We start from the raw sequence: 21971 nt of genomic DNA, 5'->3' as shown, positions 1-21971 counted from the left end.
CACTCCTGGTTTAGCACAGGCCAAATGTCTTTTACAGGCACAGGGGAACAAGAGAATTTGGGAGAGAGGGACAGAAAGAAGGCGAGAATGCTAAAAAAGAGGCAGTTTAGGGAGGAGGGTGAGGAGGAGAGAAGTGACAGCAGGACAGAGAGAGGAGGGTCGCATTCTGTTTGTGGAGAGCGATCATTTTTAAATGCCCCCTTCATTCGAGAACACTTTGTTTGCATAAGGGCTCTACTGTTGAGCTCCCATTGTGGTGGCTTATCCCAAGGGACAGAGCAAGCCGGGGACACTGTTGTCATTCACATTTCACACATTTACTTATTAGCAGGTGCTCTTTGCAAGAATCGTTTTACAAAGTGCATTTGATACAACTTTAAAAAGTCAGAGTGAAAGCATATTATTGTAAGGGGAGTGTAATATCCACTTGAATCAGCAAGTAAAAGAAAGTACAGGAAGTAATCAGAGAACTAGTGCCAAAAATTTACAGCCACTGCAGCCAACGAGGCTTCCTGAAAAGCCAAACGGCAACAATTAACGATAGATTTTCTTTTCAGCGTCCCACAGTCCTACCTCATTTTCTCCCCACAGGCCACAGGCGGTCAGCCGGCACATTTGTCCCGGTCTGACTGGTCTTTGCTGACGACATTTACAAGGGACATGGGAGAGTCAGACACCTTCTTCATTCTTTATGGTCATGTCAGGATGTCAGCACAACTGCAATAACTTAGGAACCAATTCATTAACCTGAAGACACCGTAAACTACAGACCCTTGTAATACTGTGATCACCTATAAGACAGATTTTTAAGAGTCATGTCAGGCCTTATTTATTATGTAAGGTAAGAGGCATTCATGAAGTTTGACCTGAGCCATTCATTTGTGTCTGTTGTATTTGTTCTTTTCATGCTTTGATGTTTAGTTCTCTATTTAATTTGAAGTGATGAAATTTTGGATTTTAGGACCTTTTTGGTTGACCTCTTTACATACAACAGCTCAAATCAGCGTCTGGAAAGGTGTTTGTTATGTTACATTTAGGACGCCAGCTGAAGCCTCATTTAACTCAGTTTGAGAGTGCAACAGGCAAGACCAGAGTGAGACCAGAATGAAAATCTGAAATATGATTTCTGTCTATCCTCGGACATCTTTGCATCTCGCCTTCTCACTTTATCATGATGTGTTTTGTAGATCTATAAACAAATGAAACTGAAAACTCATCTTGCTAAACATTATGCTCTAATGTATAAAAAGTAACATTCAAAAGCTGCTTACATATTAATGGATTCAAGGAACTTTATTGTCATACCAGCTCACATTCACACGTTTATGGTACGAAATTAGGATGCTTCAGTAACTTAATAATCCTGTAATATATATTAATACACTGTTAAAAGGCTAATTTTACACAATATGCTCTTTTAATTTTGATAATTAACTGCATTTTGCTGATAACACTTCAATCAATCATCAACTTAGCAGTTTAACATTGTTACTACCGGTAAGGAATGTGAATACTTGTCTTCAACCCTGTATTTGTTTTCACGTGCAGGACTGGATCAACATCCAGTCTCTGTAGTAATTCCTCTCTGGAGCATAACCTGATGAGTGAGATGACACCCTGTTTCATGTGATGTTGTACAGGAAGCGTCCTAAGTGTCTCTCTCTCCCTCTCTGTGTCTCTTTCTCTCTGCACTATCCGTGGCCCTCCTTCTGGAGTGTTTGTTAGGAAATCCTGAACAAACCACAGCTGTTTGTTCTCTCTTTGTCAATGACGGGTTTTTATTGACTTCTACTATTGACAATCGTGCGACTCCTGTTGGCCTCACACAAGCTGGATAACACTGTGCAAATAGGTGAGTGTACACACACATTCACAATCTGTCCGAAACGCGCTCACAACCTGCCTCTGAATCGCTCAGGGCATGTTGTGTGTGTGTGTGTGTGTGTGTTTGGGGGGGGGGAGCAGAGAGAAAAGATGACTAAGACAGAGGAGACTATTTTACATCAAAACAAGGGGCTACAAATGGGTTACGTACTTAGGTATGTCACAAGACTTTCAATACATCAAATGAGACATGACATTTGAATGTTTCATCTATACGAGGTTGTAATTGATATGCTGTACAGCATTAATATGCTGTAACAGCTTCCACTCACATGGCAGGAAATATTCTCTATTATGGCTGTCGGAAGTTACTGAAGAGTATTGGTGAGCTCGGCCACTGATGATGGGAATTTCGGTTCATCCCAAAGGTGTTGGATGGAGCTGAGGTCAGACGCCTGTGCAGTTCAGTCAAGTTCCTTCATGAAACCATTTCTCTATGGGCCTCGCTTTGTGCAATTTATGATAAAATTAGAAAAGGCTTTCACCAAATTAATAGCACACTATCAAAATATCGCTGAAAGCTATATCATTAAGATTTCATGAAACTGGAACCAGAAAGGTCCTTTCCTCTGATAAGTAGCTATTATGTGATGCCGCACTAAAGTGTGATCAGTCAACATTCATGATGTCGAAGTAGTTTAAGACTAATTCTGGTATTTTTGAAGATAAATATCCTAAAGCTGTTTTTGCCTAAATAAATGAACAAAAATAATGAAAAAATTTACAGTTATATTCTCCATCAGCAGTATGTACCTGTGGAGATGATAGAGGGCTTTGTAACAACATTTATAGAGTATAGTAGAAATATAAGTAAACAGATAAATAAAAAGGAAATATAAAATCCTAACTACAGTCCTGACTAAGGACTGGGGTGTCCACATGCTATTAGCGATATAACATTCTGTCTTAATGAGCTTCTAAATTACATACATACAGCAGCAGTTGACAGCTATAGTGACCTCTCATCATTCACAGCCATTAAATACATTAGTATGAATTCAGTTAACTCAAACAGGAGAGCGGAGGACTCTCCACATTCTTTGGCTCTGACTCAGAGCGAAAACTGAGCTGAAGAAGGAGGTTGAGAGACACCGAGCGCAAGAGAGTTAAAGAAAGCCAGAGAGGGAGATGGAGTAGTGAGAAAGAGGTTGACAAAAAACACACAGGGCGCGGAGCAGAGCTTCTGTGTCAATGGAGGAGATCATGGATGCCAGCAGGGGGCTCAGCCTTCTGCACAATAGACCCCCGACGGAGGCAAGACCCTTAATACCCATACTCCTATTTCACACATCTTTTCAAAGCACCCATACAAGCCTCATTCACCTCCCCCCGCCTCCATACTCTGGACTTGCCCCGTGATTGCAGCCGGGGTGACAATAGCGAGAAAACCCTCAGCGGTGCAACTAGGGGCCGTCCGAGGACTCACGCAGGGGCCATCAGGGGTCATCAGGACACCTTGTCTTTGTGTATTGGAGACAATAGTAACATCTCAGGAACAGCAGTAAAAGCTTCCTCTGTCCTGGCAGGGAGCTGTTAAGAATGACAGGAGCATCAAGTGTCGGTGATAAATGGGTCATTATCATCTGATCTAAGGTGAAGTGTGGAGCTGATAATGAGTCACTGTGTCACAATCACAGGTATCAATGAGAGCCTGTTGCCACTCAAAGGACTCTCACAGCTGCTTGATAACAAGTGGTGTTTCTCAGTTTCTTTATACCTGGATGATTTAAACTATTCTTCACAATTATACAATTTTGCAAAGTTATGATAGTTAAATTTGGTATCCACTGGTACCTTTTCAAACATATAACAAGACCTAAATATGTTATAATAATAATCATCATTTACTTACTTTCCAAAAATCTTTCAGAAATGCCTCTCAACAGTATATTTTAAAGATCTCAAAGTCTTTAGGGTGTGATCTCGACGGTGCAATGAGAAAGACATGCAAACATTTCTCTTCTGCCAAAAGAAAACATCTTGAAAAAACTAATCGTTGGGAGTAGGGAGGAAAAATATACCTCAACATCCTGGGCAGTTCCAAGGGAATTCTGGCTCAGACCCAAACACAGTGGAAACAGGGTGAAGAAGGCCGGGCTTTGTGGAGTAACGGGATAGGGAGCCCAGTGAGGGGTGTTAGGTAACCAAGAAATGATTTACATTGAAAAAAAAAAAGCAACTTTTCGTGAAAAATATGACTTTATCGCTTTCAAGAATGTCTGTGTGCAAGCAGGAATAATGTATGCTTAAATAAGTTTTATTTTCAAATTTTGATGCTAAGAGAGATTTGATTTTATTAGCCCTGTTGGTGCTGAGGGAGCTCACTGCATCAGTACCCTTAGGGCATAATCACGCCAACAAACTAGCCTTTAGTCATGGCCTAGCTTAGCTCCCCTAGCCTCTCAACCCGGCTACTGGCCTCCACTCAAGCAGACCCCCTCCTCAATTTACAAGACTCTTCAGTAGTCTGCTGGTTGCTAGACAATGTGCTTGGTTAGGTGGGTTATGTAAAGACCCTCCTGCACACAAAAGCCAATGTGGGCGCCTGTTATGTGCAGCTCTTCAGAGCCCCGGGTCAGTTAGCAGAAGAGCTCTGGTGCTAACACTCCAAGTTAAAAACATTTGCTCTTTAATGTGTTTACTGAGAGGAGAGGAGAGGAGAAGGAGAAGAAGGAGAGGATGGAGCAGTGAATTATCTTCCCAACTTGGCTGAGGTTAAAACAACTCCCTTGTTGACCTGTGGTTGTATAAGAGGTTGCATTAGGGAAAGTGAGTGTGTGAGTATATGACTATGTCTATACGTGTGTGTACATGCTGCACATATCTTTATCACCAGTAGCTCATGTTTTTACTTATTCCACAAAAACACAATAATTTCACAATCATATACCTGCAGTGACAGCCTTGAATTCTGAAGCATTATTATGAATTTCTGTCTAAAATGCCAAACATATTTGCTCGTACACCAAAGCTCCTATCAGAAATACATCTGTTCCTGTAAATGGTATGGCAGTTTAACAGCCAGAGGCACAACGGCAAACTCTTCAGATAATTCTGTGAGTCGTCCATCATGGCACAATCCTGAAATAAGTACGGTCACATTATTGCAAAGTCTGCAACAGCACAGGATGACCTTCATGTCACATTTAACTTATTAAAAATGCATCTCCTGTTTAACATGATTTGTGCACAGAGAAAACTGACTGAATACATGACTAGCGCGTCCCTACTTTTGATTATTATTCATGGTAACAGCATGGCCGAAATTATTCGTTCCAGACTTGTGTACAGTCGGACAAAATGAGCAGGAAAAAATATTTATGTTGGAATAAACCTGTAAGGAACAGAAAGCTATGTCTGAATGACAAAAAGCCCCCATTTTTACTGAAGTGGTGAAGTAAGAATGTTTTCAGAATTCATGTTCCTGGTAGGATTTCCTACCTAGGATTTTCTGTGTCTGTGAGCATAGGTGACAACAGACAGCAAGACCCTCGAGGCAATGACGTGGTGGTAAGCCACACACCTCAGACACACCACCAGTCTGCTCTGATGGCCAACCAGCAGTGGAAAGCCACTGTGTGTGTGTGTGCGCATGTGTATAAAGGTTCAACTTAAAGACACACGACTTTGCTTACACAGAAATGCACACAGATGCTGTTGATGTTAGTACACCACAGACTGTCTCCTAATATACCGGCTTTGAGAGATCAGGCATGAAGTGGAACCACATAAACATGCCAAAACCATGACTGTGTGAAAAGTACTGAAGAGTTCAGTTTCAAGAAAACAACCACAGAATTGGTTTCCTGAGTTTAAAAAATTGAGTGTATAAAATACGATTGAGGACATTTGTTAATGTTTATGAATAGAACGCCATGTTAACAGCTTCTTAAGAAAGACATTTATCATTACGGGTTCTCTCTTACATAGTATGAAAGCAATCACTGAAATATATCCAGCAAATCTGAGATAATGAAACAATTATTTTAATTAATAATTATTATTTCTAATTTTTTAAATAAATAATTGTTTCTTCCTTTAAAGGCAAAAACAGAAAACTTCCAGAGGTTCTCTCACCTCAGATTTTGCTGTTTATTTTTGTCTTATGTGATAGTAGGCTAAATCTGACATTTTGGGGTTTTGGAGTGCTTAACGGTTAAGACATCAGCTTATCAAACCATAATACCATAAAAAAAAATATAATTTTTTTGTTTGTTTGTTTGTTTTACTATTTGCTGACATTTTAAAGATCAAATGATTAATCAGTTAATCAGGAAATAATTAGTAAATGTATCTGTAATGAAAATAACTCAATTGCAGGCCCCTACATATCATCAGGAAGAAAACTATTTAATTCAAAAATACAAGTTTGATCTCCATAATCTATGAGTTGTTGCCATATGAGAACAAACTTTGTGAGCACCTGTGTTTACCTCAGATGAATTCACAGCAGTACAGTAATGAACAGCAGTAGTAATTATATGCAAGTATCACATCTACAGACTATTTATTTTCTATTGCAACAAGCGACAGTAAATGGTTTACAGGGTCACACAGGAGATCTACCCCTGCTGGCCTGAGATAAAACTCACAAAGACAAAGTTGTGTGTAGGTAACCTGACATGAACCTGGACTGCAGTGAACTCCTACTAATTAAATTTTCATCATGTCCGAGACAGTCACCTCCACCCACCGAGAGAAAACACCCATATCTCTGAATATCTAAACACACACTTGCACAAGGACAGAGACACACAAACATACTGTATAGGCACTTACATGCGTATGCTCACTCTGACACCCAATCACCCTCACACAGACTCAGTCTGACAAGCTGTAGCATGTGTGACAGAGCTCACTGGTTGGAAACAGACATCCCCCTGCCCCGAGGCTCAGCTCTATCCCACAGGAAGCTGGAGTGTGAGCTGGGACACACAAGACGAGGGAGGGAGGAGGGGGGGGCAGCAGCCACACTCAGCTCACCACCAACTGGATCTGGACCTGGCTGGATCTGATCACTTGTTGATCATGTTGATTGATTTGTTAGTGCAAGTCACTTAAAATAACTTAAATGTTGATTACAAGAAAAAGACACAAAGAAAAGGTCAGCCCCGTGTGTCATCTAAAAAGAACTGGATTTTTAAGGCAATCATTTTCCATACAACAGTCTGACATTTTGGGAAATAAGCTCATTCGATTTCTAGCAGAGCGTTAGATGAGAAGATCAAATTCCGCACTCTCATCGGTACAGCAAATGGAGCTACAATCACCACTTGAATAACTTAGCTGGGCAAAAGACTGTAAAGGGGGAAAACAGCCAACTTGTCTCTGTCCAACGGTAACAAAATCCACCTGTCACCACATCTAAAACTCATTAAAATGTATTTCATTTGTTAAATTCTTATAAAAACCCATTACAAGACAAAAGTTAATAATTTTAGGCATCTTTATGTGTCAGACTATTTCTTGGCCTGAATCAACTAAGCTCCAGGAAGTCTAGTATAGTCTAGTCTAGCATTAAAATGATCATAACAGGGGTTGCTAAAATAGTACAGTACTTTGATAGGTGCTTCATTTACATCCTTCTAATGGCTGTTTGAACCATTTGTAAAAAGAAAAGCAAGCAAGAGCTCCACACAACATTATCATCTTGATCTATTATATAGCACAGTATAACTTTCTGGCTACATATTCTGTACATCTCAGGTGGAATTGGCCGTGTGAATGACCACTGGTGGTTGATGAACAACTGACATTAAGACATAAGTGAGTCAGAATATGTAACTTTTGAAAGAAGAAAAAAAACTCGCTCTTACAAATGAAAAGACTCATTCATAAGCGATAAACCAAAAACTTCATCAATTCCATACACTCGCTTCACACTTTAAATAGACACTGCTTTGCAACCAGCCTTTTTGATTCAGTTTGCTGACTCTTTTCTACTTGTGCTTCTGCTAAAACTACATTTAATATTTAACCATCACATCAGAGTTGTCACTCATGGCCACAGTGGCAGCTGTTCAGAAGGCATTATGATATTGGTTCTCTTGAATGAGGTTTTAAATTTGTAAAAAAAAAATATTTGTTCTTTAAGCAAAGTAGTTCAAAGTTTTTACCAATCATATACAGTACCAAGGCACAAGCTTGGACGCAAAAGTTCAGCTTATCACCAGCAACTTCCCTCCTTGCACAACATCCACATCTGGGACCCTGCGCCCACTGTACTCCCCGGCACATGCACACAACATTTAACGTTCACACAGACGCACTGACACGCACAAGTGCTCACCACATTTCTGCTCCACAGCTGCACTAGAGGACAAGAGTCGATAAATAACCCCTTTGAATGGGATCCTGTGGGTTTCACCGTTTCAAACTTTGAACATCCAACGATTGTTCTCTACAGCATAATAAATTTCTGTTATATCCCAAATGTAGTGCTCCTCTCACCACACCAAGAACTCAAAGGCAGTATGCATCTTTCAGCCGGTCAGCAAACCGGGGCTTTTAATGGACTACAGGTGCTAGCTAATAAGGGCCAATAAATGTGCCGCAGCAGAACAACTGTCTGTCCTGAGCTGAACGGAAATAACGGGAACAGAGCGATGGACAAGGGATTTTCACTGCTGGGGAAATAATCAGCAGCCGGGAAAGTCCAACAAAGTTACAACCTGCTGCAGAGTCATCACTTTAAGAGAAACTGAATGGAGGCTCAGATCAGTGGACTGACAAAGACTGCGCAGTATTAACATTTCTGAGATGACAAGCACAAAATGGTGCGTGACAAAAAAGCTGTAAGTGAGACATTATATTGAAATTAAACTAAATACAGACATGAATTAACACCTTACACAGTTATGACAGCTTATACAAACCAACCAACACAACGTAACCTAAAAATTACAGTAAAGAAAAAAAAACATCATGTCCCTTTTTGTAGGACATTTGACTTATTATGAGAATTATTTTTCAAGCACTGGATGTCCTGACTAAACAAAATGTGACCTACTTCATATATATGACTGGATCATACTTGAACGAATGTGAAATCCATATTCACCACTTTACTACAAGTTTGCTTACTTCCACAGTACGCATGAAAAGAAGGTAAAACCACTGACATTATAAAAATGTCAGCAGGTTGGTTATAGAGGACAAACAACACATACTACACTAAAGCAGTGGTTTCCAAATAGAGAGAAGCCCAACCAAAAGTACCACCTCCATCTCAATACCATTTACTGAATACACGGTATTATATTTACATTTTGTCCTTTATTTTTTGCTGACCTTTGACTTTTGGAATATAAAATGTCATCACTTCATCTGTGTGTCAAACTGTGTGAAATTTTGTTGAGTCTAAGTGGATATTTGTTCCAAATTTGAAGGAATGACCTCAAAGGGTTCTTGAGAGATCACATTCACAAGACTGGGACAGATAAACAAGTCAAAACATAAGACCTCTGGCCATCGAGGCATAGAAACAGACAGCATTTTATACAAAAAGTTGTACCTCTTCAGTCATCTCATGTCCCCTGTAGAACTGCAGTTAACTATAATTATTAAGGAGTAACATGCCAATTATTTTCAAAATCAATAAATTCATAGTTTATTTTATAAAATGTCCAAAAAATTGAGGTGAAAATTGCTCATCACAGTTTCACAAAATGCAGAGTACCATCTTCGAATTAGTTCTTTTGTCCAATCAACAGTCAAACCCAAAGACTTTCCATTTATGTTCATTAATAGCAAAGAAAAGCCACAGCATTTAATAAGTTGGAATCAGCCAATGTTTGACATTTCTGCTTAAAAAATTACATAAACACCTGATCAATCGAATTTGTCTCTGTCAACTAACTGACTAACTGTGGCAGCTCTGGTCCCCTCAGATTTTTCTTGAGACTCAAAAGCTTGGGCCCACCCATAGGCTGAGGACCGATTGTCTAAAGTAATTTTTTTTACAAGCAATCAATTTGAAAACACAAACTTTGTAAAGCTTCTAATAACGGATGTTTCATATAAGTTTTTAAATATTTTAAGAGAATATTAAAGTATAATGTCCTAGCTGTCTGGCGTATAGAGAATGTGATATAACCACAACAATTTTTCAGAAATGCTTTCACTGTTTTCAGGGTGTGGAACCGTTCCCAGCATTCACTTTGTGAAAGGCAAGGATCCACCCTGACAGCTCGCCAGTCTATCACAGTACGAACACACAACGCTGTACTCTGTGTGAAAAGAAAATTGAGCGTGGATCCCTGTTGACCCTCTGTGTATTCAGCTGAGTCTGGTCCCATAAGCCTCAGCATAAATGCCCAGCATGGTACCCCGATCCTCCCCGCAGACCAAAGACCAAGAAACTCACTCTCACAGCCTCTTCCTTTCACTGCGCCATGCCCTCTCTCTGTCTCTCCCCAACACTCACAGAAAGAAAGTATCTTTCCCCGACCAGCTACTCTTCCGTTGTCTCAAACTCCTGCTAGCAGGTGCATTACTGTGTGAGCTCCTGTATGGACTGATCCCGCTCTGCACCCCCTGGCATAAAGACAGTGATGACAACAAGAGGAGCATCAGGAGAAAGACGTACAGCAGGAGGAGGCAGAGGACAACAGCTCTGGATCTGAAAAAACAACAGCTGCGACAGCCGCATTGTCATTCCAACATTTGTTTCACGCTGAGTGCAGCAGCAGGTCAGTTCACGGCGTGGGAACCACAGAACTAATGCAGTTTTGCATCCTTGTTTGTGCCATATTACATCCTCAGCTCAGAGAAAGGTTAAATATTATTAAGAGCTGCAACAATTAATTGATCATGCAGTCAGCTGATCAACAGAAAATAATAATCAGCAAAATGGAATAATAGTTTTAGCTACTTTTTAAGCAAAGGTGCCAAACATTGGGTGTTTCAAGCTTCACAAGTATGAGGATGTGATACTTTTCTTTATGATACAAGATAGTGTTGTATAGTATCTTTGTGTTCTGGACTGTTGCTCACACAAAACTAGACATTTGAGGATGTCAAAATGGGCATTTTTCACAGCTCTCTGACATTTTATAGTCAAATTTATTAAGAGATTAATCAATAAAGGAAATAATGGTTAAGTTTCAGGCCTAAAATTTTGTTCTGCATCACTTACAGTTCATTAAAATAGCTTAAGAAAGTATCTCTGCATGTGAGTATTGTTGTTAGCATTGACATCACAAAATAAAAACCTAACCTTTAAGTGCACTGAAGTTTGCTAAACTAAAGCCTTGGGAATTTGAAAATCAAAAAGGCCACTATCCTGTAGAGCAGTTCTATGGATCTGTTTTAGTCTAAGTCTTAACATTCTCTCCAATCCTGCTGAAACAGAAGCTCCCCCCGGTAGCACAGTCGAGGTGTGAAACCCACCACAGCCATCACACCTGCAGCCATCCAGTCACAACATGTAGGTGAGCCATTTCTCCAGGTCTTCTCCAGGAGAAATGACCTGCAGGGAGCATTGTGTGTGGCCAACAACAGTGGCTACTGATGCTGAAGAAACAACAAACTTCTTCCAGATTTTAGCATCAAGAACAGTGTTTAACTAACAGCTGTGCTGCCACGTCACTTCATCCCGATTTACTCTGAAACTCAACACTGACGTATAAAATGTAGTTATACATAAGCGTCATGGATCACACACACACACACACTCTCTCTCTCTCTCTCTTCTCTTCATAATGCGGGAAATACAAGATACTATGTGGCTTTTTAACCTTGGCTGCTCTTAAACATGGGAGGCAATGTTTCATGTTTTACCACACACACTATAATCATGTGTGTGTCATGTGTGTGTGAGTCCTCCTTTACTGGTTCTCTTTTTGTTAGCTATTGGCTACCAGGAAATAACGGCCCTTCTCATGTAATTAATGGGCACAATTATGTAATTGAGGAGTGGTCTGCAGTTTGCTCAAAATAGGACCATATGTCCTGCAGGCCTGTCGGTCGAGAAATTCCGTTGTTCTGATCACTTACAGTGGAGGTCACTGACCGTACCAAGACCTAGCTTGGCCTCATGCAGCTACCCAGACCCTCGTTTCTTTATCTTGTAAATAAAGACTTAATGGTTTACAAGCCTCCCAATAACCGTAATACCTTCAGAGCGAATTAGCTCACAGAGCAGCCAGACACACAGGCTGGAATGAACCAAGAAATACACCCACATGCATTTTTCTTTCTGTTCTTTTCAAAATCAGAGTTTTTGTCTTTCAACTTCAGGGATAATTTGTGTTTGAAAAGACAGACAATTTTGTGATTAAAGCCTTGACAAAAATTTAAATCTGAAGATAAATGACTCCTGCTCATACTAAATCAACCACTTGTTTACTTCCTTCTGGCCTCTTATTGTTGCGCATATGCATGCATGGACTTGTGTGTGTGTGTGTGTGTGTGTGTGTGTGTGTGTCAGCACATTATCGTGGTGAACCAGCCAGCCAACCAGCCTCTAAATTTGAAGTTTAGATTATTGCTCTGCAGCGAGCTGATTTACATGCTGCTGATGTCATCCCCTCGCTGTGTATTCAGTCCTGTGCTGTTACTGGGGCAGAGAAAACCTCCCTGTTCTAAAAAGTTAAAGAACCTCTGCACTAAACAGGCCTTTCAGTGTTTAGTGCACAACCTAAGGAGGAACTCAAAGGGGTATATATTGTTTGAGGCAAAAAGGTGTTTGACCAGGTCTTAAACTAGGAATCCTTGAATTTTTACAAAAAGATTCTCTCAACATTTGACTTTTTACTGTATGTAATGCTAAGCTGACATCACTGTGAGCAGTCCTGAACCTCCACTGTGAAAAACACTGCCTGATAGCTGCTTGCTGAATGAGCTACTTTCCTTCATCCTAAACATGACAAATCTATTGGAAGGCTAGATGTGGGCCCGGATCTTTCTCATGCTGAGCAAAACAAACATTCTTTGCTGGCATGAAACACAGAGGAACCATATTATACCTTATCTGATCCAAGTTCTTGGGTAGAGATGTGAACTGTGTCTGTCATTTCTCATGTACAAATTGTTTCTTGGAGGAAATCAGTTTAAGCCCTGGAATTCCTTTAAACTTGATAGAACATGTCATTTTAGAAAAAGAACAGAAACTGCAAAATACATTATTTCTTCCTTATGAAAATTTCTGTGCGCTTAGGACAGTTGATGATGTAGCTTCCATTAACCTCCCAGACTTAAAAACAAGGAAAGCGCCATTAAATGAGATTTATCTAAAACATTGCAAACCGTTGTTGCTCAACATGCGGCAGAAAAATCAGTCAGTGCAGTTAAGTCAGGCAGGGCAGGGCCAGGCAGTCAGTCAGCTAGTCAGGACGGTTGAGTTGTAAATGTGTTCCAGCAGGAAAAGCCAAGCTTCAGAGCAAGGCGAGCAGTCTGGAGTCGGCAACTTTCCCCTGCTCCAGCTCCTCCCTGCAGCCCACCCAAGAAGCAGCCCATGGGCATAAATTTGAGAGCCTGACTCGCTGCGGATTTAAAACAATCTGCATCTCTCTCGCTCGCCCGCTCTCTCTCACTCACTCCTCCACACTCACTGTGAAATGTTTCTCTCGTTCACCCTTTACTCTCTTCTGACCTTTTTTCCTTTCCAACAAATTCCACTGTTAATGAAAATGGAAAGCTCTTTCTCAGCGTCTGCCAGTAATATTATTTTCCTAAAGGCTTAATTAAGTTTGCAAATATGCAGTAAATGCACAGGACCTATATTTTTCAGTGTTACTGTACGATCCCCGTAAGGGATTCTTTTTCTTTTTCCCCCCTGTAAAGAAGACAACGGCAAAGCTTTGTTGAAACAAAGTTAATTACATCTCACAAAACACAACCTTTCAGTGGTTTGTTGTTTCATGAAGGGAATTATTTTCTCAATAACAGCTTCAACACAAAGCAGACTGCTAGTTTCCATTTACGTTTTATGGCGCTGGACCACAGGGATGTGTAAACAAAATATGATGCTACAGAAGAAAACATCCAGTCAATTCACTTCAATTTAACATTTCATAAAGCACACATCATCACTTTCAATGTGCTGTAGAGATCGGTTTGGGTGCACATGCCTCTCTTTGAAAAATACTTATCATAGCTTGTGCTACAAAAACAATCAGCACATGTTAAATCTAAACCAATACGAAGGTGCTGAGTTTTCTGTGACTCATCAGTGAGTTTCCATACGGAGCCTGAAGTCTGATCAAAGCGCTCTACAGACTGGATGTCATGTCAAATCTGCTGTAGTAAATATAAGGCTGTTTGACGGAGGGTGGCGTTACCTTTGACCCACAGCAGATTCATGTCAGTGTATCGGTGACAGCTCGGCCTGCATTTGGCTTGCAGTGGTAGTAAGTCATGCGTGTGTGTCACCGTGCTACGTCCTTGCATGTGGGCCGACTTCCTGTTATGGCATCTGATCTGGTTAACGTGGCATCAGCAGGCCACTGTAGATTCTCACAACTGTCACTTACTTACAGAGCAGGGAAACAGGAATAGAAAAATGTGCAAGAGGGTGAGCCACAGAGGAAGAAGAGAAAGAGTGGGAATGTTCTACGTGAGACATGAGGCAGAGAAGGGAGATTTGAACAGAAATGAAAACATTTGGAAGAGAAGTAACAAAAAGAGCAGAAAGAAAACATACCAAAAGAAAGAATCTTCACCTTTTTTTTTTGGTTTTCAAAGGCTGACCACACTAATCCTTTCTCTTAAACACGTGACTCGAGGCAACAATGCCAATGTGGTTTTGTTCATCCGTTGTTTAAAATTTAGATTTTGTAATTCTGCAATCCTGGAACACATGGAGATGTTCTTCATTTTCCATAGAAATAAATAAGTGCTATTTGGGATAAATGCACTTAAACTCACTCACTCACTTCAAGATTTCAAAATTTACATGGCTGAAAATATGTTCGCTCACACTTTCTGTCTTTGAGATATTGGGATTACTCAAATTTATACATTTATTCTCTTCACATGATCACCTGGCAGCCATTGACTCGCCCACCAGTCATGTTAGGTGGAGGTTAAAACACAATGTAAGTTGCACACAAAAATGTGCCCTTACCAAGTACCAAAAATTGTCAAATATCTGCAGTTGGAATTAAATGCTTGGATAGGTTCATACAGTCTTGTTTACTCTTTCTTCAATATTTCCTGATTGGCACTGCTATAAAGGAAATTACAAAGCCTACCCAGCCCCGAAAAGTGCTCTGTCTCAAATAAAAAAGTACCGAGGAAAATACCAAGTAGCTATCAGTCCTCATGTTCGGCTACATCTAAATAGTATATTTGTGCATATATAATGTCTAAAGGAGAAACATACTGCATACCAGTGCATAAATAATCATCTATAGATTAATGTCTTGATACTTGCTGTATACATTAAGGAGAGAGTGTGGAATGTGGAACTGCGAGTTAACCAAGAACATCTGCCAAGCCAAGGATCTTCGGATGTTATCTCATCTCAGATAACAGAGTTGTTGTCCAGAAGGCTCATCATAAACACACGCAACATGGATGTGCCTCTGCGCCTCTTTCTCAACTCCTACCCCCTCGGTCTCCCTCTCGCTTCGTGTAAGTCAGGAATAATTATTTCAGCAGTAAAATGAAATAGCCTATCACATTAAACTGCGCCTTGCACACAAACTGTTGAGGAGGGGTAACCTAATCACTCCACTTAAAGTTAAAATAAATTGGAGAGGGAGCAAATAAAAAGGAAGTATTTTTAATCTGGACTTTCACTTAGATGTTTTTACCTTTGTGTTGGCGAACTCAAAAGGCTTCAAAGACTCGTCACAAGCGAGCTCTGAGGATGACCCTCCCTGGCTATCTGACAGCAAAAGGGAGACACAGGTCTGACAGTGTTTCTGTTATTGGTGGACGTCAGAGAGACGCAGGCAGTGAGAAGGTGACTGTCAGACTCTGTGGCGTAATTACACTCATGATGGCAGCACCCAAATGCACCGTCACTATGGCAACCTGGTGAAATAACAAACACCGCCTCCTCCCCATTTTCTGCCTGCCGACAGGACAGCGCGCCGTGAGTCATCAGCGGCTGAGAACACACACATTGAAACACAAACGGCACACACTCACACATGCAGGTACCAAATCTCGCAAGAATATATGTAATGAATAAACCCGCATGTACAAACAGACACCTGTAAACAACAAATTCACCCAGTTTAAACCTGCAGCTGTTTGGTTCACTTTTATCAAACTGAATCTCATCCTGAAAAATCACATGATTTTCAGACTCCCCCGCAGACGCTGCTAATGTTTGTCACCCACAGCCGACCACCACCTCTCAGAGAAAAACCAAATACAAGCTCATTGTTATGAACCGAGCCAATGTAACAGTAACAGGTACTGGTGTGGGTTGTTTGAGCATATGAAAGCTATTTACAATCTCACCTGGATCCTATTAGTGCTAGTTTGATTTCTAATATCAACCACATGAGACGATAGTGAGCAGTCAGCATGCTTAACTGCTTTTTACACACATGCACACACAAGTGTATCAAAAACTGCCACCCTCATTCAAAGACGAAGGAGGAGTGCCGATGGGGAAGGGACAGACTAAGCCACATGCTTAAATCTATATCACACACATATTCCCTCTGGCTTACGCAAAAAAGTGCTGCATTTGATTAAAAATACAACTAACTGTTCCCTGCTGCTCCACACGTGACTGGACCTTTCATGTGTAATATTCAGGCATTAGAGCTGTGAGCTGATGGCTGAAGCACAGTGTTCCCACATTAGAGACCAAGCCCAGCCTAAAAGACAGAGCGAAAAGTCCATCCATGGTTTTTTGTAGGGTCCTCTGGGCTTTGCTGGGTTGGCCCTCCATTGTTTCATGTGTGTTGTGTTCCCAACCTCACAAGCAGCACAACATCATAGGAATCAGTTTGTCAGGAAAAGATTGTGCAAAGAGAGTACAGGATATGTTACGCAGCAAAGAGGAAAGTAACAGTGTGAAGATCAGCAACCTTACCTCCCACAAAAAACATTTGTGTACTAGTAATTTGGGGAATACATTTTTTGAGAAAACACATCTGAATAATTTTCTGTGATGTTTACTTGATGTTATGTTGTTTCACGGCACTAAATTTAAAGGACTGTATCACCAGAGAGTGTGTATGTTGAGTCCTGCATGTGGTTAGGTCTAGGTAACAAAGCTTGTTGGTTAAGATTAGGGAAAGACCATGATTTTGGTTAAACATGACAAGTCTCGTGTTTTGAGGCTCTTTTGTCTGTAGTAAAACCATGACTGCAGTCTTTCCCCATCCTTGACCAAGTCAGTGAGTGCTTAAACATTAACATTAAAAAGTTTAACGGTGCTTTAGTTGTTATGAGTGCATAATGTATGATTGTACTGTATAGTGTAGGTAAAACAATTTAAATGAATTAACTACTTGCAGATATGTTCAGTATCTGTATTATACCATGCCTCCCATCTGACCTTTATGTAGGAGACAGAGCCTGTGTCCTGTCACAGACTATCAGTGTGTGCTTCTTTTTCCAAACCGGCATCTTTCCATGCTCTTACCCAAGTGTTTCAGTTGCCTAACCCTAACCATACTGTAACCACAGTTTATTTGCCATAACCACAGTCTATCCTAAACCCTAACTGTAGTCGTCACTGAACATTTTCCAGGATTTTCATAGAATCATCCAATATCAGAGTCCTCTCCGACGACAGTGTTGTTTGACGGAGTGTCCAGATTGTTGTCAACTGTCCTGTCAACACTGTGGCTTAAATTTTCCATCATCCATCTAGCATAACTACAACTAATACAGCTGACCTCTCATTTCTCTGATAAGCTTTCCAATGGGTGAGAAAGCTCCCAGTGACCGTGAACAATGATTTCTAGAATAGTTCTCATGACTGCAGAATTTCCCTTCTCTATTATGTGTGCCCTTTGGCAAATGCAGTTCAAGCTTTCTAAAGTGTCTAATGCCTTTGCCTTCTGGTGTCATTCATTCTCATTTCAGCATCATCTGAAGTGTTCAGTGCCTTATTTTTGGGGAAAAGGGATTATCTAAAGGAAACATTAGTGCAATTTGACCTCATGCAAATATTTTTAGATTATAATAGTGGCTCCTTGTTGTGATATTCAGATGACTCTGATGAAATAAAGTTTGGCTGAGTGATGACGACCGAAACAACAAGCCCAACCAAAATGCTTTCACTCCAGTCTCAACAGTGTCCATGAATGGCAACACACAACACGAATAAAGCCCTTCAGCAGCTTTAAAACAACACAAACTCAATCCGATGAACCAAAATAACCTTCAAATACCAGACCCTGACATCAGCGATCTAAGGGAGCGGACTGTCTCTTCATGAGCCTTGAAGTATGGCAGGAAAACGACAAGATGAGGAGAGAAAAGAGTAGCAGCGAAGAAAGACAGAAAAGGAATGTGTTTGTGTGCGTCTTTACTAATGTGTCCTCTGGAGCATCCCAAGGCATCTCCGCTCTGTTCTCTCTGTGGCCGAAGCCGATCATCTCTGCGCTGGGTGCTTTACGTGGTTTAAGCCCGGGCCGGCACAGACAGACAGCTGCTATTAAACCCTGATTGTTTCAGGTTCACAGGGTGTGAAAGGGTCTGATTGAGGGGCTGTGATCCCAGTGAGGGTGGTCTTTCTCCCCCTTTCTCCCTCCCCCTCCTCACCTCCCTCTCACTGGAAGGTGGGAGGAGGAGGAGGAGGTTTGGGAAGGGGGTTGCAGGCATCACGTGACGAATGTTTCTTGCTGAGCGGACCAAAATGGAATCTGGACAAAAACACACCACTTGTTGCTGCCTGCCTCTGGGTACCCGTGTGTCACTGGCGCCCAACAGAAATTAAACATGTTGTCCACATCATTGATGAGACAAAGAGCTACAAAAGAACCAAGGTATTTCATAATTTGCTCTCATATGTCATTTAATGAAAAGTTGTCATCACTCAAATCCGCCTATCTTTGCTTATGCAGGCCTAATGGAAGAAGGAATTCACTCCTCTAAATTCATTGTATTCTGCATGATAGAGACTTATCACTGCTTTGATATGGTGGTGATAACTCCGATCAGTCTTCTCCTGCGACTGGACAGGAGGACAGTTGCTTCCTGTTTGGTCTATTTGTTTAAGAGCATTCCCATTAAGGAGCCTTTTGGCTTTAACACACTTGATAAAGACCAGGGAGGGTGAGGAAGCTCCCCTGTAGAGCTTTTCACACGTGGCCAAAGGACAAGTGCACTTTCCTCCCTCTAAACCTTCCCTCCGTCTCAACCTTGGGAAATGTCCGTGTGTATCTCCGTAATGGGTTGTGTTCAAAAAGCTGAAGCCACGCTCCATTGGAATGCTTACTTGATTACATTTTCTGTTTTCCTGTAATCAAACAAAAAATGTCTGAGGCATTCACACGCTTGTTTTCCTCCTCACAGGCGGTAGCTCTCAACACACAGATATATTAACTTTTTCAAGTTAAGTTCAGTTCTAAAGTTATCAAAATTTGAGAGATAATTCACAATTTCACTTGAAAATTCCCTATAAATCACTGCGTTTCCCTCTCGTGTTTCTGAAGCTCCCCTAAAGACCGTTACAAATATTCTCTCTATATGTGGATGAGAGTGAGTCTGTGCAAATACTGTTTAAGGAGGCTGTGAGTTTGTGTGCTTAGCACTCCTCACTGTCACTTTGGAATAAATAAGTGTTTGGCTGTTCTATTGAGTCCGGTGTTGACGCTCTTCAGTCCAGGGCCACTACATGAAGACCTGCAGCCTAATCTCCCCACATTAACAGCTATAGTCCCCTCTTACATGGATAATTAGTTTAGATTCAATAATCTGTCTCAGATTATAGACATCTTATAGAGGGCTTCAATGCATGTTTTCTTTATTTTGGTCCAAAGCAAAGAAAAATATTCAGCCAGCACAAATCAAGAAACCAGTGAGCTATAAAAACCAGTTATCAGTCAGCTGATGGGGTATTTACAGAAGCTTTCCGAGTCCTGAAGCCTCATACAGTGTTCAGTGATGTTGTTTTGTGGGTGTCCTGACAGAAACTCACATTTGGAAAAAGATATTGGCACCTCAAGTATTTCAGGTTACGAGAAACAGCTGTTCTCGGGAGGTCCTGCGACCCTCGTCTGTGCCAGATGATTTTAGGCTGTGCTTGCAGCCAGAACCCTAAAAGAAGCTCTTCCCCGAGAGATGGACGCTCAGAGGAAGGAAAGCTTCATTTTTCTTTCTGATGTTCAAAGTCTGACAAAGTTTAGCTTGTGTCTGCACACGTTATTCACATCTCCACAAATGGACAGAAAAGACAGGACCAACGCAGGTTTTGCGCGGAGGGAGAAACCAATTGAATGAATCGACAAATGCCGGCGTATCACGGTGGCTGAAGCGTTACACCTTTTGTTCGGTTAGTAGAAATAAGAAGCAACTGAACTGCTGAAACTTTGAGTGCACAGGAGGAATAAACCAGGCTAATTACTTTAAGGCAATGCTTCCAAAGCGTAAGTCACGCACAATCACCTGAAGGAATAATAATGCCAAAACAAGACCTACCACTCATGACACTACTGCGAGCTTTTTCCCCACCTCAGAAAGTACAAAAGTAATTATTATGGTTTCGAATAATTAAACACAGCTCCCCACCCACGGATAAACTTGTAATTTGTTAAGCTACTTATCAATGGTCGACTGTGATTTCAAAAGCGAAGAGGAAGCATCAGCACTACTTACTTCAGGTTATGCAGGAATATTCAGCATGAAACTTTCTGACTTGATTCCTAGAGTCCCTGAAGGAGCTCAGAGCGTCCAAGGACTGCGAAAGTCTGAGTTTCCAGTAAAGCCTCCCTTTTCTCTTCTCAGACGCGCTCGGATGGAGATAAGTGAATTCTACGCAAAAACCAACACTTTATCCTGCTTCAGAAGAGCTTTTCCATTGACTTTCTTTTTTTTCTTCGGAGTCACTTTACGCAAACGGTGACAAAACTGAACCCCATGTTCGGCTATGGAGTCCCGCAAAGTGCCCTGGAGTTGGTTGAACAGCCAATGTGGGAATGCGCACCCCCTTCTCTTCCTCCCTCCTCCCTCCCTTTCTCCACAGTCTGTGGACCACCCCGAAACAGGAAGTTCACTTTTTTGTTTTTCTTTAAAAAAAGGACCACGCTGCTTCAGTTTTCTCCTCAAAGTTAACATGCACCACACATTAGCAACTCCAGGCTGATGCATTTTCAATTTCTCGCCTTTTTTCTTTGTAAGTTAAGACAAATACATTTACAGCGATGTAGTTGAGTTATATAAAGACATTACAACATGCACATGTCTATGAAATACTTGCATGGATATGGCTGTGTCTATATAAAGTGCGTTCCTGTCTAGTAATTGGGATAATCTATCTATAAATGTTTTTGTTTACTTTCATGGTGTAAGTTCACAGCAGCTTCTCTGACAGCGTGTGTGGCTGACTACGTGTGGGGATGCTGCAGATTGCTCAGCTTGGCCGCTAAAAATCCACCACAAAACCTGGACTGGAGTTCAGTCTGCAACTCAGGACCAGGACCGGGACCACAGGTCTACAGTGTTCTATTTGTTTCACATAGAGAATATACATCCAGGCAATCTATATGTCCAACGAAGCTGATTACAGCTGGTGTACACAGAAAATAAAGAATCAGTTAGTCCAGTTAAAGTTAGCCTTCGGAAAACCCCACGGACACAATGTTTGTGTCTGTTAATAACTGAATTACAAATTGGGGAATGTGCACCACTAATTGAGGTAGGTCTTATATTTGGAATAATCAGTCTTGTGGACGTGCCTTGAAGTGGGACCACGTGTCAGAGTCTGGTTCTTAAAGAGTTCAAGGGGCAGGCGGGGGTCAAATAAGGACCTAGCATCATATTTTTGCCTCTCTAACAGGTTAATGCCACCATGCTTGTGGCCTATCCATATCTTCCTTAAAAGGCTAAATAAAACTTCCCCATTTTTAATAGCACTTACAGAAATAAGTCCAACTTAGACAAATACCTATTTTGTATGTATATGTCTATTTTGAAAATGTTTTGTTTCTTTCTCAGTTTCTCATCCTTTT

The 21971-nt window shown here is 41.1% G+C and overlaps 1 protein-coding gene across 1 annotated transcript in view; it reads right to left on the bottom strand.

The window, feature by feature from the left end:
• Positions 1-20957, bottom strand: part of gli1 (GLI family zinc finger 1) — a 49779-nt gene extending 28822 nt beyond the window's left edge. Inside the window, exon 1 of the mRNA XM_046383232.1 lies at positions 20620-20957. The gene's annotated coding sequence lies outside the window, so the exon portion shown is untranslated. The remainder of the gene's footprint in view (positions 1-20619) is intronic.
• Between the last annotated feature and the right edge of the window lie 1014 nt (positions 20958-21971).

The sequence above is a fragment of the Scatophagus argus genome, chromosome 3 (genome assembly GCF_020382885.2).
Source record: "Scatophagus argus isolate fScaArg1 chromosome 3, fScaArg1.pri, whole genome shotgun sequence".
In the NCBI taxonomy this organism is placed as follows: domain Eukaryota; kingdom Metazoa; phylum Chordata; class Actinopteri; family Scatophagidae; genus Scatophagus; species Scatophagus argus.
This window is presented reverse-complemented; position numbering and strand designations above follow the sequence as displayed.